The sequence below is a fragment of the Anthonomus grandis genome, chromosome 9, assembly GCF_022605725.1.
Source record: "Anthonomus grandis grandis chromosome 9, icAntGran1.3, whole genome shotgun sequence".
Lineage (NCBI taxonomy): Eukaryota > Metazoa > Arthropoda > Insecta > Coleoptera > Curculionidae > Anthonomus > Anthonomus grandis.
In genome coordinates, this window is record NC_065554.1 from 18,215,720 (window position 1) to 18,237,460 (window position 21,741).

The following is a 21,741-nucleotide window of genomic DNA, read 5'->3' on the forward strand; positions in this document are numbered from 1 at the left end:
TTTTCTTATGCACAGTTCATACTTAAAAAACGAAACGTCACTGAAGTTTTTCTTTTGAAGTTTGAGTTTTAACTGTTGGTAATTGGATGGATAAAATCAGCTATAAAATTTCTTAAACTAAAAGTTTCGAGGCATTTTAAATCCTTCAACTTTGGCACTTGCAAACAGAAATACCTAATAACTAATCCTATATAAAAAAATAATCTTACGTCCCCACAAAATCGTCCTCTTCAATAATTTCACATCCTGAGGAGCGGCCTTAATAATTATAAAACAATTACCACGTCAAATATATATCTTTTTCCATGTATATTTCATCCAACACACGCATATTTAACTAGGCAGCGTTAACAAATAGAACGGGTAACCGCTTATTAAATAAAGATTAACTGACAAGTTTCTTGGTAGAGCAATTAGTTTGTTTGACAAGGGCGCAATTGAATATGAGTATCTTCTTTTTTCTATTTGAGATAATATCAATAGTTTGGCAATAGGGCGTGTTATGCAACGAGGAAGGCATCCGTTTTCACCGGACCACACCTTGTTTAAGTAACGTTGGCACTCGTTATTATTTTTCCACTTTTGTTTCGCTTTGGTAGTATTTTTCTGCAATAATAATCAGCCTTAAAAATAAATATCAACAATAAATGTATAATAATACAATTATAATTAATAATACAGTCAAGTCTATAGAATTATTAAAAATGTGGCAACAATACATATTATTCCTGCCCATTCTAGGACCAAATTACGGATCCTTAGTTTGAGTCTTGTCAGAGGCGACGTTGCCATATTGATTTGCATGATGATAAATCTGTCAAATAAATTTGTCGTAATGGTAATAAATATTTTTCTTCGAGTGCCATGCAAATTCTTGCGTAGGCGTCCGTCATATGCTTCTGTCAATTGCAGCATTTTAAAGTTCTTGAAAACTACTTATCCATGTCCATGGTCTAATATTTTGCAACTACGAAAGCTTCCTTTTTCCTTATCCCCTATTTTCTCCTTCGATCTTACCTTGAAGGATAAGGCACTGCAATGCATTGCATTCTCCTCTTATAATATGTTCTAAGTATGATATTTTTCTACGTTTTATTACTTCAAAAAGCTCACTATCTTCTATTTGTGATCTTCAAGAACTTTTTTATTTATTCTTTCTATGTGGTCTACCCATGATATTCTTAGCATTCTTCTTAAACACCACATCTCGAATGTTTCTGATTTATTTATTAAACTTGCTTTTATTGTCCGTCTCTATACAGTACAAAAGAACTGACCAAACGTAACATTTTCGAGTTCTGTATCTTAGTTTGAAATTTAGCTTTTTATTTGTAAGGAGTTTTTTAAGTTTAAAGAATGTTGCTCTTGATTATTCTATTCTACATGTAATCTCTTGTTCTTGGTCTTAATTTCGGTTCAACATAAATACTTAATTGCATCATATGCATATATTCAATATTCTTCTCATTTACCTGAATTCCTATTTGTGGAATATTAGTCTTACTCACGACCATAAACGTTTTTTTATATTAATTTTCAGGCCTAATCTTGTGCTTGTTTTATTTACGTGATTCAATAATTCCTGATTTCTCCTTGGTATTGTCATCTCTGCTAATTAAATCATTGGATTATTTAGTCAGTTTCCATTGAAAAGCTTGATTATATATTCCTTCCAAATTTCCGATATTCTCTCTGTATCCACTATCATTTCAATATTTCCAATAATCTGTTGTTTCTTTTTTATATATCCCAGTTAATTCTTTCACTTTTTTTAGTAGGACGACTGAGATGTTCAGCATCTTCACATCGTTCAGTAAGCCATTTTTCCTTTACTCTTCGAACTTCCTTTCTAATTCTTTTTTGTATGTCTCTGTACTTGTTATTGTCATTCCAATTTTTGCATAGTTTTTGTTATGCTATTACGAGAAACTTATTGTCTGAGATTTCAAAAGCTCTTTCTATAATATACCAACATCCTTCAACATCACTGACTATATAGTTAGTAGTGTCGGGTTAATTAATTAAGTGTTGTATGTAGTCATTCTGAATGTTTTGAGCAGTGTTATGTCCAATCTTTTCTTCTTATTTTTCGTTCTAGGCCTAGACAAACAAAGTGAAACGTTGCTCCTAGCTCAGTTGTGATCTAATTCGATATTATCATCTGGCATTGTAATAACCTTGGCTATCAGGGTTTTAAACTTATGATTATCATGACATAATTAAAATGTTGCTGTGGTCATTTATACCATGTATTTTTTCTACTCTTTGTATTTTTATTATTTTATTTTCCTCATAATACTGGAGTAAACTCCAATTATACTTCCTACTCTACGTCTATTCACTTTGGCATTAAAGCCTTCCATTAGTATATTGATTTCATTCAGTTTGGTTAGTTTAAGGCTATGTTCTATTTGCCTATAGTAATAAATAAGAATCCCTAAATTTGATCGAAAAATGCATTGTAATATTTTTAAATCAAATTAAAAACAATATAAACAACGTGGCAAAAATGCATAATATAATGTCACACTCTTGAAATTAAAATCGCTACTTCATTGTACTTGTAATATAAGTAATTTTAATGTATGAATATGAACTGATACACATAGTATTTTCTATATAATTAACAAGATGACAATAGTGCATTTTACGTTGCTAATAGCACGCATGTTCACCTAAGCTACCGGTCGGACCACGCCCTCTTAGCTTGACTTTTTGAGTGGCGATGTTGTCACTCGTAATTTTTGAATTAAGTCTTGAATATAAATATATAAAAGCTTCATAAATATGACAACAATGGATTTTATTGCCCCTTTTATGACATATAAATGCGCATTAGTAAACAGTCAGACATTTTCTTTAATATTTTATTATCAGCTGCGACGTTGCCAAAGTGATTTGGATAATCTAAATTAAATAAATCTGTTCGTTATTGTATCGGTTGATTTTAATAGTATGCACCTTTTTAATCCCTAATCAATCAGCCATAACGTATTTATTTTATCTTCTTGTCATGTCTTGTTTTTGAAAAAAATTAACTGCCAGACCACGCCCTTTTATTTAAAATCTTTGTATTGAGAGCCAGGTTGCCAAATTTAAAATAAATAAACACTTAAACTCGCTTATTTTAGTAGTTGTTTAGCAGTATGGTCGATGTTGCCAAATTAAGTTGCTGTATCTATAGATTAAAAGTGTCTAATTGAGTTTAAAATATTAATTTTAGTAAATTCTAATGGCTATGCTTGATTTTAAATTAAACTTCGTCTCCATTTGCCAAAATTGTTCATGAATTGTATTAATTGTCCTCCTAAAAAAGTAGAAAAATAATGGGCTGACAACAATGTAAAGGCACATCAGTCAAAGTCTCCTTAGCGCTGGTTTCAGGTGCGACGTTGCCAAACTCGTAAATTTTCAAATTCATTTAATTATAAAAATCTCCCAAATCAATTGCAATTTGTATTTTTTGTACTGTTTATAAATAAATGAACAAATAGCCAAGTAAATATGACGGCGGTGATATTTTCACGGACAGCTGTTTGAAATTGCGCCAACCAGGGTTCGGAATCGTTTTTTTTGTGTGACAATTTGTTTTATTTTAAAATGTTTTGAGTTTTTTAGTTTAGTCCAATAATTAATAAGTACAACGATGGTTTGTATTATATACTTCCTCTCTTTTGACCTGGTTACCTTTGACCTTTTCCTGGCGTAAATTATTTGACCGGAAACTACTGTAGAGCATCTCATTGTCACGATTCTCGATATACTTTTGTAAAATGTACGCTTAATAATTCAGCTGGATAAAAATTAATTTCTATATTAACTAACATTCATTGTCATTTTATGAGCAGAATACTAATTATTTTATTCATAAGTGAATTCACTCACTTGAAAAAATAATGTTTAACGTCACACAAGGTTGTATAATGTCGTAATTTGCATCAAACATAAACACATTGTAGGCTAGACACATTCTGGTTTATTTACTTTAAATACGACTGTAAAGTAAATTTGTACACAGAAAAAACGCTAGATCAAGAAACACATAAACTTTTACAGTTCTACTATCTCCGACTGTTTTGAGTGTTGAAATTTTTCCAAAACAATTGAATGATGTACTTGATTAATTGACTCCTGTACCTTAGAAATGACTTACAGGTAATTTTATCAAACAGAAGCAAAAGCCATATCTGAAACTTTAAAGGCATTTGCAAATATTCTAACACAAGATTTGTTAATTTTCATATAAAACAGTTGTGTAACTAGTAGTTGAAGTGTACTATGACCAATTCTGGATTTATCCTTTTTAAAGTTGCTCCACATATTTGCAGTAACTGACGTTTCGTCCATATTGCAGGCATCTATTATGCGTAGTCTCCAACTCGATTCTTGTACACCAAAAACTTAAGTTAAAGGCAATTTTTTTCACCAGAACCAAGAGCCATCAAACTTGAAAATGCAAAACCAAAACTTGGTGAATGTTTTGTGTTTGTTTGATATTTCGGTTGGATGAAGTCCCCTGCCTTAGTACTAAGCTTTCACTTAGCCCGGTTTTAACTCTAACTTCTATTATGCCAGTGATCAGTAATTGGTTCTTATTTTTCAATTCATAAACTGCTTGCTAATCTTTAAGATTACTCTATCGCTGTGTATTTTATCCAGAAGATCTTATTTAAGCTGCTCAAGTTGGATCCCCTGATCTTTTAGATCTTCCTCTGCTTCATCTCTCCTTAGTTCATACCCTGAGGGATATGAACCAAGTAGTATACCAAGAATAGCAATCTCTTTATCGTTTATATTAGTCTTATTTCTCAATAATTGTATAGACTCATTCAAGTTAAAAGCATCAGTTTTACTAAAATCGTTTGTTTGCTGGATTTCCTATTTTTGCCAAGACAGATCTATGGCAGTGGCTTTTCATACAGACAAATAAGAAAAATTTTAGTCTGTAGAAGGCAAAAGGAGCGAATTTGTTAAAAATATTCAGAGGATATGAGGTAATAATACGATTATGGATTGAGTATTTGGATAGTTAGACTAGTTTTGGTTATGAGATTTCGTTGATAATTGTCTTGGGCCACTAATAATTAAAATCCCATTCTTGGCTGTATGGTCCCAGTGTTTTTATATGGTGGTACAGGAAAAGAGTGCCCTTATTTTAGTCACCGTGTTTCTGTTTCCAAAATGTATTGATGATTTCTTATTCTCTACTCCTCATTACGATCACAGCCATCTCTCTCTCCTCAGTCCGTTCACCTCTCGTACGGTGGCATCTTGAGTAAACTAGTTGGGATAATGGTCGTCTTCCAGAGATCTTTATTTTATAAAAATTGGGTAGCTTCTTTTAATGCTTATTCTGTTATCATCTTCATTTGGTCTATCCATCTCATTTTCGACTTGCCCCTTGGACCGCTTCCTCCTATTTTTCCTTGAATTATCAAGGTTTCCATAGCATTATCATACCTCGTGAGATGTCCAAAGAATGTGAAATATGACTTCTATGAATTATTGGTTTGTGCGGTGTGCAGTCAGAATTTCCTGTATTTGTTATCATCGAGGTATTGGAATTTCTCCACCACTTTGTATTCCATGATTCTTTGGATCTGCTAATGATTAGGAGGTGTTCTATCTATATTCATGCCTTTTATCCTCATTTTTAGGTCGTAGGTGCTACTGGCATCTATATCTTTTTTAGATCTTGTTGTTGATGTTATAATAAGCGTGTCATGCATGTATCTGAGATTATTTATGCCTCTACTCCCAATGGTTATTCTGCCTTCCTACTCATCCATTACTACACGCATTACGTATTCTGTGTATATGTTGAATACACAATAAATAGTTAAATTAAGTGAGACCGAGTTTCCACTTTGATTAGAATTTTCTAGAGCTTATCCGATTTCACAGCGATAGGCACTTCCATTTGCTTGACGATCCAGTGTATTCTCTAGATCTTGCCACCAGTGACTATTTTTCGGTTCCAGTGCAGCCTATTTTGAAAAGCAAATGCAAATCGTGCTACAAAAAAATTATTTAAGGACTTATTATATATTAAGATGGATATCGATTGCACGATTTTTTTCAGTGTACTTAACTGGATACCACAGAGGCGTCTTCCTCATTACACGAAAAAATAAACACGAGATGTACCGAAAAATGGGGGCAGAGAAAACATTTAAGCTCCGCCTTATTTACTTATAATGACGATATTACACGAATCGAATTAAAGAAAATGTAAACAAAAACCTGTTTAAAAACAGACACGTTTCCTTGACCTCGCGAATTAGCATATTTGAACGGTTTTTCGATTTATATTAATAATCTCGATACCAGTTTTATTATTCGAGACGTTCATTAACACCTCCGATTGCGATTCCGCGTTTCGTAGTCAAAACACGATTCTCTTAATTTGTTTTTTTTTCCTTGTGTTGAACCACATGTGACAGGTATTGCCTTCATTTTAAACAAAATTTAAATGTGGCAATGTTGAAGTATCAAGGCGTGGCATGACCGTTATTCACTGCGCAGTTTACATTGTTGTCAAGTTGATGTATTAATATTTTTATTTAAATATAAAAGAGAAAATAAATAAACCGTGAGTTAAAAATACTCAACTTGACCACTGCTTTATAGTCGTCATTGCGTAAACTAGCGGTAGAGTAGTAAATTGGAAAGGAAGGAAAATATATATACTACTTACATTCTTCTCGGTAGATCATTATAAACCAAGGTCGTTCATCCGCGAACGGTCGTAAACTACCAACATGCCATTAATTACGTGTGTATGAGCGCAATGCCAGTCGTGTTGTTTTTAACGATTTCAAACGGGATGTTGCAATTTTAGGTCTGATGTGTGCAATTGGTGATGAGATGCTTTAGTGTTAGTAAAAATTATCATTAAATTAGTCGAACTGATTTTGCCTCAAGTTTATCTGTTTGACGAAGTATCGTATGAATAAAATGAAAATATTTAAAACTTCCTATTTTAGAATAAAATCATCATTATGCACGGTATCAAATGAAATAAGGTAAAAACCAAGAAATTTAAAAAAATGAATTTTTCTCATTTTCACATGTCATTAATGAATTTACTATATATTGTTTCCTTTTGGTTCTTGGGCTTTTCTCGCATTAATTTTTGATGCATTAAATTAGTTAAAATTTGCCATAACTAAGTTTGTAAATGAGCCTAAAATTCAGACCAAACAGACTATTTATTTACATATTCACATATGATAATTCAATTCATCAACATCAATAGTAATCTAATTATTAGTATAAAATTAATATTGGAAAAAGGAAATCCTCGGGTTATGGATAAGACAAGTTTCGTGCAAAATACTCCTTACAAATCAGACACTTCTTTTTTTCTATTCACTATTCACTGTATCCAAGGTAAAAAAATTCTCATAGGGACTTTGAAATCCCTTGGAGATTTATATGATTGAAATTGCACTCTTTGAGTTATTTACGAGATATCAAAAATCTTAATAAAACTTCCATGACGGTTATCATATGCAATATGCTGAAACAATAAAAATACAATTTCATGTTTATTTAAGGCGCAGTAGAGAAATCAAATGAGTTAAAGATAAATAAAAATTAAAAGATCATTATATTCCTATCTTAAGGCTATTCTAGAAGTATCATAAAGGATCATAATGAAATTATTTATTTCACTGTAGATTTAAATGTTCCTGCCGCAAAATATATGAATGATTTATTCATTAGTGATTTAGAGTAAGAAACTTTACCTGAATAAGTTACATCTTATGACTTGATTTAAACCAAATATTCAAATGGCTTTTTTTGAGAAGAACAGAAAGAAACTTTCACCTAACTTTGCTAATCTCGTCGATTTAATTTAGATTAAAACTTCGACATTGTGACAGCTTAATTCTGCTTCTGTTAAGCTAAAATTTAATATTGGAAAGCTTTAACATTTTAATCTAAAAACAAAATTTTTCAAAAAGTACAAAACTCCCATAGTAAATATGTGCATAAAGCTTAATAATGTATGTATTTTATGTATTTAAGTCACTCGTATTTACGATGTCTCTTTGCTGAGAGAGTATGAGATTTATACCTATATATATGTTTATTGAATCAGTTTACATGTTAGTGTCCATGTTATTACTCTCACGAGATGTGTAATCTAATTTTGTCATTTGAGAGCCTCAAATGCAAGCATTATAAGATATTTTAATGATATACTCTTTTTGTGTATAGTGAAAAATATAATATTATATTTTAAAATATTAATTTACATAGTATTATTTATCCGTATTAATAAAGTATTGAAATTAATTATTAAAAGTTCCAACATTTTCCGAGTCTAAAAAAGTGGAGCAAACAATGTTTATGTAATAACCTTAATTTTTTTATGCAAATACAATTTTAAAATTTGTATTAGTAATTGAGTGAAATATGACGAAAAAATGACAAATTCATTACTTTTCAGATTTATACACCTGTTACCTCAGTTCTAAGTACCATTAAAGACTGTACCTATCAAATTTCTTTTGTAAAAATACTATTTTAAGATACCTCAGACTCTAATAGATATAAGAAATATAATGGAGAAGAAAATAATGCTGTCATATTAAAATCCCAGTTCAAAGAGACGTTGATATAGTAAATTTGACGGCTAACGAAAGAGAAAATTTTTGTTCAATTTTTAGACAATGTACTCAATCTGCAAATTCCATTATATTCTTGTAACAAGGACTTCTACAAAAACTATATACTTAAACATTATTTGACTCAATATCTATCAGAATAAAAACCACTTTTTCAGTCTTACTTCTGTTCAACATCAGCTTATTAGAAATAAATAATTTTCGGTTCTCTTCTGTGCCTCTAGAAATCCTCACCTAGAAGCCTTAAGTGGTCTGCAAATAATCGAAATTGTAGCATTATCAGCAAAAAAAAATATTTACTGTGAGGGGACAAATTGTATAAATTAAAAATAGTATTGGATCAAGAATCGTGTAGGGATAAACCAATCTTAATTCCTGCAACTATACTTCTGCATTCGACTCTTTGATACCCGTTACTTAAGTATGAATATTGAATGCTTTTGTCATTAAAATTGTAAGATCGAAAATTCCTGGTTTACACTGTCATGTGCTAAATTCACTAAATAAAACTGCGTCATAGCAATGCTCATTAAAAGCATCTATGATGTTAATCATCATATGCAGTACAACCAAATATGCTCAAAATTACTCTATTATCTGATTGGATATTTCCTTAGAATATTTGATTATTAAAGAAGATAAATTGGCTTACAATTCATCATGAACATATCATCCGGATTTCACTTCTTGAATAAGGGAACAACAAGAGCATCTGTCAAACAGTTTACGAATAACAATGAAATTTTATGAAATCATTAACTAGACTTTGCAATTATTAAAGCCCATTTATGCTGAAATTTTCCAAAATACTAAAACCCCCTAAGAATCATTAAAGGATCTATCTCTGACTCTGTATAACTTGTATAATAATATCAGCAGCATTTAGAAAATATTTAATAAAATCTTAAGTGAGGTGTATGCGCTCCAGTATGAATACTTTTTTTAAATTTCCCATGTTAATTATTATTTGTCATATAACTTGTGAGGAGGCTAGAACAACACTATTTGCGGTAATTTTTAATGACTCGTAATGTTCTTATGTCGTTTTTTATACTTAAATGTTAACTTAAATGTTACCTCATAGCGCGAAGTTCTGAGACAAAATCAGGTAATATCATAACTTTTAGGGGGTATTATCTACACAGGGTATCCAATATAAATAATGTGTATATAGCAATAATAAAAAAAAAAAAAATTAATCACCTAATATAATTTTTTTAGGCAAAAGTTTTGAAGTAAATTTAATAATTTTTTAGCATCAAGTTTTTCAGTATCTTATTACTTTTTAATGACTTCATACTTTCATTCCAGAATCCCAACCTTATGCTGGTAATTATTTAACTATCAATGCTGATTTTCTTTCATAAAATCATAGTTTTGTTTGCAGGTATTTGCCATAAGTTCGTTTTTTGCATATAAACTAGCAAATATAAAAAAAAAACTTAAATTCTACTTTAAATTAATTTATATGTTACTTCTATAAAGAACAACTTTATACATCCGCAATTTAAATATTAAACTCTATATAAACAATACCACTTAACATGTATAATAATATAATTATTACTAAAGCTCCTTATCACGTTGTGTGTACTATATTCATTCTTAAAAATTATACCATCTGACTCCAATCATGAATAACACACAACCACACACGGACACACATGTATTGTTTTGCATCTCTGTTTAATGACCTTTTTGGTGATAACCTTATTTGTGTCCGACAGTAATGCCGATAACAGAGTTATCTTTTTAGATTTCTATTTAATGTTAACAAAAGTTTATAAAAATTACTACGTCACTTCTTAAGGAGATCAAGTATTTAATTAATTTTTTTTTAAATTTTAATTGTTTTGTTTAAGATTAAAATCTATTGAGTCTTAAATAAACACTCAAACACGGGTATAAAAATTATTTTTATCTTGGGATATAATGCGTCTCTGAATTAACCGTGTGATAAGGTTTCACATACATTATAGCGATTTAAATCTTGCCGAGTTATCTGTGTTTATTGAATTTTGCATTTAAACGAATTTCATTATTCTCGAATTTAAATTAAATCATGATAAGTTATCACAAGAATTATAATTTTATTCTTTTATTATACTTTTGTCTGAACGGGATTATCATATCTAAAGAATAAACCAAACATTTTCTGCATCACCTTAAAATTATATATTTCTAGCTCAGTCTGTACTTACGAAATGCATTATTTAACTGGGTTATTATGTGTGAAAATTTTATTTCAATTTATTCGACTATTAGTGGTTTAGTGTTCTTGAAATTTGATTCTTTCCAGGTCTTCTCTATACGACAAGCAATTTTCTAAACTTTTGCTCTAATAACTGAATGAAACTGAATTCAATATTTTTTCTTATCTATGTATATTAACTTGCCAGTTAAGATTTTAAATGGATTAAAAAATTATGTAAAAATTAAAACTTTTATTCATCTTTATTGTTTTATTATTTACTCACATTTCTTTTTGCTCAATTTGATATCTGGAGAATATAAAGAACCCAGTGTCTTTATTGAACCCATAGATTAAGTAAAAGAAATTCATAACAGGTAGAATTATATTAGTCAATTTTCTATGTATAACGCTTAAAATGGCAATTTTGTTTTTTTTATAATGACTACTTGGCAAAATTTAAATTCTTTTTTTATAGCTATATAATATCATTTTAAGTTTCTGGTGCTTAGTATTTTTGGACACAAGTGGCCGGCTTGCTATCCGGACTTGACACCCCTTGATTTTTTCCTATGATTCTTTAATACACTGTAAGAATATATTATCAATATTTAAACATAAACCACCTCTCCACTCCTTCTTAATGTTGGGAAAATTTCTCTAACAGAATTTTCTTTTGATAATAGACTCATTAGTAACTTTTAAATTGATTATTATTGTTTTTTTCTTTATTGCTAAAATTTTTATTTCTTAGTTAATTTTTTTTTACATTGTTTAATAAGTTTTTCTTTTAAGAGGTTTTATGTTAGTTGCTTATCTTACTTTTTTTGTAGTTCTCTATTATTCAATTAATTTCAATATTAGAAAAGTAAACTATTTTATTTAAAAGTGATTTGAAGTTACGTCAAGCTCTCATTTTTACATATTTAAATTTAATTTTTGGCTGAAAACTAATGCATTGTCTCATATAATATACATATAAACGTTTCAGGAGAGAAGTTTAATTCTTCAAGGTATAATAATTTTAATTGTATGAAATACATTAATAATTAATGCAATTTTGAATAACTCCAAATTAAAATTTTACTATTTAAGTTATGAAACATACTTTCAAATGTGTATGTTTAAGATGTATTTATTTATTTGCCTACAGTTCTGAGTTATTTGGTTTTAGAAAAAGCCTGGAATAGTTCGTTAAATAGTCTGTTCGTAGCGATATCTTTAAACTATACCTGCGAGATCCCATAAATTTAGATTTTTGAGTAACAAATGCTCCAATGATGCAGTTTTTCCTTTCAAGAGTTTTTTATAAAATATTAACGCTTGCTTCTTTATTCATATTTAAACGCATTTGTTTAATACACAAGCCTCAGCAATTCCAAAAAGGCCAACTCGTTATTATTCACAGCTCATAAATAATCTGCATTCAAAATCAAGTACATATCCTTTTCTTCCTCATATCGGAGTTAACAATAATTTTTTTTTAAATTAAAATTAAAGCAATTTTTTTTGTTATCTCATAGTATTGGTACCATATAACTAGCGCAGCAATTAAGTAAGACAATAACCCCCAATAAATTTTCAATATCTGAAAAAATAGGCTAATTAACACTCAAAATTATTTAAAGTCACAATATGGAAAGTTCTGTAAAACATTTTAAATATTGCCCTTATACATTTATGCCAGGTTACTTTTAATAATTAAAATTTTTTTCCATGGCAGGAATGTAGCAATTTAAATAAAATATACGCATAACTTAAATGGATATGATGCTTAACTCAACCACATTGTGGTGAACTAGAGAAAGATATTGAGCATTAAAAATAGAAGTAAATGAAATTACAGTTTAAATTTCTAATGGAACCTCGGCATCCATAGGAAAAGACATTTGAATATCATGGATAGTTTGTAAGATAATTAAAATAAGTTAATCCATAAGTCAATGTTTCGACATAAATTAGTATTATATTTAGGGTATGATTAGTGTCTTTATCAATATTAGTCAAGTCCTAAATAAAAATAAATGTAATAATTTCGGCATAACTTAAAATAATATTATTCTCACTCCACTTAAATGATTATTTATATGAGGCTGCTACCAGTCATAAAAAACTTTGTTATGAACATCATAATTCAAATTTCTCGCCTAAAGTAAGTAGTTTGGTATTAGTTGTTTATCCAACATTTTGGTAAACTGCTGTTAATAAATTATTTTTAATATTAGAAACCTGCAAAATCGTCAACAAAAAAAAAAGAGAAAAATATAGTAGGTATTTCAAAATAAAAGTTGTAAATATCAAAATACATGCCCATTAATTCTTTCGATTCCTAGAAATATAAATTGAAATATTACCGAAACTTCTTAAAATAAACGTCGTACTAGGAACCAGGCATATTTTAAATATAAAAAAGTTAAAGTTATTTCTTGCCTTTGGAAACAAGCAGTACTATTTAGAAAATATTCTTACAATTTACATGGATACGAACCTCAGTTCACTTAAATGGTGGCTGACATAAGGACAACAACAAGTACAAAAAATATTATGAACACCTTATTTCAAATTTCCCGCAAAATAATGGTATTTGTACGAATAAATTATCAGACTCTTGTTGATTTCACATTCCCAAAGACCAAAAAATATCATTTTAATTATAAGCCTACTAAACTTAGAACTAGAAACTATAGTCTTCTGTTATAGTCCTGGATTAAATGTGTATCAATTAGTACTTTTTTAGCGTTGATAATGACACTAATCAGTATCAGAATGTAAGAAATAATTTATATAGCAAGCATATTTTTAATATGAGAAAGTATAATAATAGAACAAAGTTCTCATGAATTTGTTGTTAATATCTTAATATTAACCACCTTCTTAATTTTTAATGCTAGGAGTGCCTTAGCAGGTTAGAAACTCCTTTGACCAATAAAAGCGCTAAAGAAATTATAACAGAGGTATAAAAAGCAATAGAAATATTATTATTATTATTATTATTATTATTATTATTATTGAATATTTTATTCTCATTTATGTTAGATTACCAGAAAATATTCAGTTTTGCCAATATCAAAATATTCTATCCTGGAGACCATCTCACATTGTCGCTGAAATTACCTTATATAGAATACCGAGACATTCTATGAACAAACCCACATGGCAATATTTAATGGCCAGGTATTACCCCTGATTTAAACCCACTTGATGTTTTCTTCTCTTCTTTGGAATAGAATTTATTTTGAAAGAGTTCTAAATCATGTAGTACTAAGAAATAGATTGGACATGTTGGTTTGTACTATACGGTCAACGGCTTAAAAAAAATGTTTGTTGCTTGCCAATTTTTCGAATTATGTTTAATTTATCTTCTGGGCTCTAGTGACAATAGCAAACAGGATTTCTTTGGCACTTGACCAATTTACCCCCAAAACACTACGTCTAATACAAGTTTTGCTCACTAATTTCAAGAAATAGGACTGAATATCAGGAAACATTATCTCAAATTGTATAAGAAGACATTGTTCTTCTTTTTTTGAAAATATGTAACCAGAGATTTAATTTAAAGAAATATGTTAAATAATATTAAGGTTTTGTAAAGGTTTCCTTACTATCGATCTCATATATACAGGGTGTTTCAGCACTATGGGATCAAACTTCTAGGGGTTATTCAGTGTAACATTAGAAAACATTTGAGTATGGGACCTATGCCTAGAAAATTGTCACTACAGCCCTAAGACGCGTTAAAATTGAGGAAGACGATAAATTGCCTAAATAAGATTTAATGCATTTTGTATATGAAATCATCACAACAATTGTTAAAAATGTCAACACCAGTGTTTAAAAATTGTATAGTTGATGATTTTTAACATTAGTAACGTTGGTCTGTAAACGTACGGGCAGGCATTGTTGATCATTTTCTGTACAAGTATGTTAGAATTTGGCTCAGTGGCTTGGGCACGGTTGCCAGAGTTGGAGGAGTTTCTTGGCGTGCTAGGTCACCCGATTTAACATCGCTAGATTTTTTCCTGTAGGGAAATGTAACATTTGATCTACGAAACTTCAGTAGAAACAGAACAAGACTTTATTGAATAAATTATGGCAGCATATGAAATCATTTAAAACGAGTATCAAATTTTTAAGTCAGGTTCGCCGAAATCATGTGCGAGGTTAAAGTCAGTGTATTGAGGTTGGAAAAAGACATTTTGAACAATTACTGTAATGATATCATGTACAAAAGCAAAAATTAAATGCATTAAATCCTATTTAGGCAATTTATCTTTTTTCTCAATCTTAATGCGTCTTAGAGCCGTAGTGCCACAGTGACACTTTTTTAGACATGGATCCCTATAATCAAATGTTTTCTACTGTTACACTGAATAACTCTTAGAAGTTTGATCCTATAGTTCTGAAACACCCTGTATAAGCAAAATCTATATCTTTCAGCTTCAAATTGAAATATATTCAACGTGAATTATAGTCAGTTGAAATATCTAGACTTTGGTAAATGAGTGGAAAAAAAGCAGAATGGGTTCATACAATAATGGGATTACCTATTACTTTTTTCTCATGTAAACTTTCGTTAAACAAGTTTATGTCACAAACTTTTTTTAACGGATCATGCCTACACAAGGCACGTTCATAAATCGGGATATACACCACACGGTAGCCATTAAAGTCCGCCAACCCATTAAATGAAGAATGTCCTTATTCGCCGAACTGAAGAAACGCATTCGCTTATCGCACGGATCGAGCCAAATTTGAAACAGTTTTGCGTGCATTTTAAGTAGCTCGAACGAGGCTGCACCGCAACGTTATCACCATGTAGATCTCACTCGAGAGAGTTTATTATATTATTCCGGTTGAATCGTAATGCACTGGGAACATATGGTTTTGGTTAGGAGTGCGTTGGCGAAATCACTTTTTTAGATACAGGGTCTTTCAAAAATCATCAAGTTTTAGGACGAAGATCAATAAAAATTTCAAAAATATACTGTCAACTAGATTCACTCCCATCATTTTTCTTCCTCTCTCACATGTCAAAAACCTCACTAAACTGTCATTTATAGGGATACGTCAATAGTTTTTATAGCCTTATATTATATTTGCATTTAAATGGTTATTGGATTCAAGCCAAACATAAAACACTCTAACAAACTCAACTCTCTTAGGCAAACGTGTGTTTATATTTAGTCGACATTTTGATCTTTATGAGGTCATCCTCAGAACTCAGCAGAAACAGAAAAATAATTGCATATTATACGTTCATAAAAAAGCAGACTGGAAAATATTTATGCAGTAAAACAAATTTTAAATTACAAAATATTTATTGCATTGATTTAAGAAAAAAAAGAAAAAGAAAATGATCAGGATGACATGAGATATTGGCATTTTTTTGAAATGAACGACTTCTTTTAATTATGTTTTTACAGTGCATCTCCCCTATAAAATTTGTGTTTTTTAACCGATTCTCAAAAAAAAATGTTGAAAGGGCTTGACAAACACTTTATCACAAATCAACCACCAATGGGCTGTTAAAATTAATAGACATTTTAATTAGCATGGAAGCATCACGACTGCAAACCAACTCTCTCATCAACGTCTTCGACCCAGAAGGGATTAAGAATGTATTAGCTTCTTTAGAGATAACCCAAGATCAACTCTTAGAGATGCTGTCCGAAATTTAAATGCATCAAAAAGTTGGCTGTCCAAAGTTTTAAAAAAATGGTACAAAACCTTTCAAATCAAAGTACCTGCATACTCTGGAAAACGAGGATTGAAATGCCAGATTAGATTATTGCCTGTGGTTACAAGGGATGTAGCTTTAAGATGACGGCATCTTTTTAAAAAAATATGTTGTACACGGATGAAGCCACATTTACTACCAACGGTTCATCACAAAATATTAGGATGTGGAGTGAGAACAATCCAAATTGGGTAGTAGAATGTAAAAGGCAGTATTCTTATAAAGTAAATGCCTTTTGTGGTATATTAAAGGACCAAATAATCAGTCATTTTTTATGCAAACCTAAACAACGCTGGCATTTTAAGCTTTATATTGACTGATTTTTCGAATGCCATTAACGAACTCCTATTAGAATATCTTCAAAACTTTACAATTGGATAGGGAACCAATTCATAATGCAAGGAATGTTAGAAATTGGCTTAATCAAAATTACAATACCTGGTTCGGAAAAAATAGTTCTTTGGTTTATTCGCCACCGCAATCCCCTGACCTCACACCCCTCAATTTTAATTTATGGGGTACCTTGAAAACTAAAATGTACGTCAATAGACCTCAAACACGAAAAGAACTTCGCGATTCCATTACTGCAGCTTTCAGGAGCATAACGCACGAAAAGATGTAGGCAATAATCGTCGAAGACTTGAACAATGCATTCGAGAATTCGGCGAATATATTGAAATGAGCTTTATTTAAGCTTTAGATTAAATAACGATTAAGACCATTTAATTTTTTGTTAGTGAGTAATTTTTTGAGTGAGATTTTTTGTTTGGAGCTCTCCTGTACGTTTGAATTTACAATAAAGATGTTAATAAATTTCTGAAAAGGTGTTTTAAATTAAAAAAAGCCAACTAGGTATCGTTAAATTAATTAAAAAATACAGGTTGGCCCGAAAAACTGGTCTAATTAACGATTTTTATTAAAATTAATACAATTTTTTTCTGACCTGTACCTGACTTTTTTAACCCCGTACATTAGAAGAGTAAAAATTTTATAACGGGTTTCTGTTTTTTTTTTAAATACTCTAATATGTTTTTCTAAAATTGGACTTCTTTTGAAGCCCCATAATTACCCATAAGTACGACCCTGGAATTAACTTGGCATATGCTCAAAAAGTGTTTGTCAAGCGCTATCAAACATTTTTTTATTGAAAATCTGCTAAAAAATGAAAATTTAATAGGAGTGGGTACACTTTATAGTGGACATACTGTATATATATTTATGTATTTTATCTACCTACTCTTATCGCAAAGACTCACAATAAAATAATCGTAGTTTTGTTCTTTATTAATTTTTAAAATGTTAACTAATTGCGGTATTCAGGTAGTGTAGAAAAATTTAATATTATCTTGTAAGACATAATTGCCAAATTTTCTAAAATTACCAAACAAAAAAAATAATTTCTTAATTATAAGCTTGTACTTACAAGCACACGTAACATTTTCGAAATAGATGTTTTACAATACATTATGTTTGAATTAGGATTTATTATCACTTAAGGCACAATCATAACTTGATCTGAAGAAATAATTCATTAAAGTAAAATCTGGAAGCCATGCGGACCAATTAATATCATCACTGCGTCCAATCTTTGTTTTAAAGTATTGAACCACTTGTCCAATTCAGAGTTTTTTGTACATGATTACTAATAATAGCTTCGTAATAGTCAATACCAAAATCAAACTTTAATAACAAAATTTCTATTTGTCTTTTCTTAATATTCATCATCTCAAACTCTTGAACACCTAGAATTCAGAATACGAGCAAATCACTAATCTATTTACTAGTATTCTGAATATAAAGGGATAGAATATTTAGTTGTACTCTTGAGTTCCACTACTTTAGAGATTCTGATTTCATAACGATAATAGTATTTACTCTATAGAATTCGATGAGCTTTTCATTATTAATGCTCGCATTTCAGGTAGTGTCAAGGTATTTTTGCAAAAGTCCCTGCAGTTATCAATTTTTCTATATAATGGTCTGAAGTTGTATTCTGTTATACAATTCTATAATTGATTGAAATAATTGGTGTTAAACTATCACAACTCATATACCTTCCTTTTAAGAGAAGGATGTCAATCGTTAACCAACCAACCCTATTATAGAAACTAAATATGATAAAAGAATAGGTAAGCTTGAATTGGCAAATAAAAACGAAGATGAAATAAAAGCTCTAAGATGCTTAGTCTCTAAACCTCCATTAAATTTACCCCATGCTCTATATTCTGACTAGTTACTAGAATCTCATCCACTGTTAACAATTTGCTGTATGAAGGAGTAACTTGGGATGGGTAGTGCTTTAGATTTTAAGAGATAGCTATGCTCCTAAAGATACAGCAACCTTCCTTCAGCTTTAATCTTTTCCTAAAGATACTGATAAAATATCTCGAATGATGAAGTGGTAAATCTCTAAAATCTTTAAATAACCGTGTTTGTGTACATACATACATAATTGCTAAAAATACTCATTTTACCTCATCCTCCCGAAGGTGTGGGGAAACGTGGGGCTAAACTTTTAAAATGCAACAGTAATTGAAGTGTCCATTAAATAACAGACACAATGATGGTGGCATAATTATTTTAAGTGGGATGTTGCAATTTTGCCACTCGCCTCATAAACCATCGCGTTTAAAAGCAATGAACTTCATTAGAGGCGAATTTAGATGGACGCCTCGCTAATCAACCATTAACGTTAATTTAGCTTTTGTTTTTTTTTTTAAGAGAAAAATTACTGTTGCTGTAATGCTTAATAAGACTATTTTTATAACAATAGAGCAGACTATGACTTTTTCAGTATTAAATCATTCAAGAGACGGAATCACATATATTGTGGTTGCTATATGTAGCAACATCTGTTTGGCTACAACTCTATTGTAGCAAAAAAAGAAATTGTTTTGTAATTATAATAGGTTTCAAAAGATTAACATAATTATTAATAAGAAGTAGGTCGAGTTTCATAAAAAATACTCTTAATTCATTATAAAGTGTAGATTTCCTGATGTCTATAACAAAAGCTCATATTCTTGAACGAACTTTTTTTAGTGTTGTTTGATGGTTCTTAGTTATGCTAGAAAACGTATTCGGCTTGTCTACAACATAAACAAAAGTTCGTTGGTTAGTGTGTTCGAAATTAGAGTCCTATGAAGTTACACTTGATGGGCTATTATCACATATCCTCCATTATCACAAAGTTTCTTCAAATCTTGGGTTTTATTAAGTGTTGTACAAGAGATTTCCTTAATGTAACATCCACCAAATTATTGTTTTGTTCCGTGGTGCACCCACACCTTGATTATTGTTTATGTATTTGGAACCCTTATTACAATGTTCATATTCAAGCCGTTGAAAGAATGCAGTATGAAGGTTACGATATATTTCGTTTAGAAAACATTGGACTATAGATAATAAATTATCACCAGGTAGGGAGATATATTTTATGATTTACTGCACTCGTTGAGTCTTAGCCCTGAGCCCAGGGGAAGGATTAATATTACTTGTTCCTATTCAACCGAACTATTACTAAAACATAGTGAAGTGGCCGATGAGGTGCACAGACAAAAGAGCGAAAGAGTCAGTATGCAACAGGGACAGAAAAAGATAAACTTAATACGAAATTGTAAATTCCCATGTTTTGACTAAGTTTACACTTGACATATTTTAACCGTAAAATTTACGAATTTGTGTAACTTTTAGTTATATTTTCAAATAACTATAATACCAATTTTAGTAAAAAAAATTCTGTTATTGTAGCCGATTGTTTTTGAATTGCTTTGGATTGCATTTTTAATATAAAACATTCATAATCTGTTAAGTTTACGTAATATGTTAAGTGCACGAAGTTTACCGCAATTATGCGAGAAGCATATTTGCGGTAAAAATTATTTAGTTTTATTGCAGAAACCTGAATAATATTTATGAAGTTTTTGTTTTATTGTATTATTAGTTATTTTTTGTTTTTTTTTTCACCTATATTAATATTATTTTTAAGGTAAAATGAAAATCCTTCAGTCTCCCTCCCCTTAATTATTAAACATTTAGTTAACTTAAAATTCCCTACATGTTTCGGACACAGTAGTGTCCATCATCAGGGAAAAAAAGGTTGAAAATTGAACAGGCACACGCCCCAGGGGTTTTGATTACATATCAAAAACCCTCCATTTATTATTATTGTTTTTAATTTTAATTTTTTTAATTTTTATGTTGCCAATAATATAATAAATAAAAATAAAAAAATTAAAAACAATAATAATAAATGGAGGGTTTTTGATATGTAATCAAACCCTGGGACGTTTCCCTGTTACCAATTTTAAACCTTTTACCCCCTGATGATGGACACTACTGTGTCCGAAACATATAGGGAATTTTCAATTAACTAAATGTTTAATAAATAAGTGGAGGGAGACTGAAAGATTTTCATTTTACCTTAACCTACGACTCCACTGCAAGTACGGACTATTTCCTCACAATTATTTTGAAGTCTAAACATTATTTCACTAAGAAATGTAGGTATCTATTTTACCAAGAAATATAGGTATTCGTTAATATTATTTTCTTTTTGATTAAATTCAAATTTTGGATATTATCTTACAGGGCCCTACAGGTTAAAGAGTTGCGGCGCCTATTTCGGCTCTTGGAGGCCCTGAATAGGTACTTATACCTTTTTTTTGATTTTGACCTAATAATCTCACCTGTATGTGGAGAACCGGGTTTACTACCGGGAAATAACGGGTCAATGTCAGGAAATTCCAGAAATCTTGACCTAATGAGGCTTAACCAATAAGTTTTCCGCCGGTAGTTATATTGTTGATAATAATATTAAGTTAAAACTAGATACCAATACAGAAATATGCTTATGCTACACATCAGCTAATCTAAAAAACATTAATTTTTAAAAGTATGTATAAACACAAAAGAAATAAATCGTGAAAAAAACTAAATGTCTTCACATTTGCAGAACATTTGAAGCATAAACAATTTAAACAAACTTACGATGTCTCTTGGATTTTGGGTGGATTAGTATTTAAATTAATGGAAACATTTATTACAAATTAATAATTTATGTGTACTTTAAAAACTTACCTTTTAAAGAGGAATATTGACTTTTCCAGCCATTGCATAAAAATTATTAAATTGCTAATTATTTCACGACTTTGACCCATTAATTATTTATTTTTTAT

General features: G+C 30.1%; 1 protein-coding gene across 1 annotated transcript in view; it reads left to right on the plus strand.

Annotated features, from left to right (window-relative positions):
* Positions 1-21,741, plus strand: part of LOC126740398 (ski oncogene) — a 163,425-nt gene that overhangs the window by 18,854 nt on the left and 122,830 nt on the right. The gene's annotated exons all lie outside the window — the stretch shown is intronic.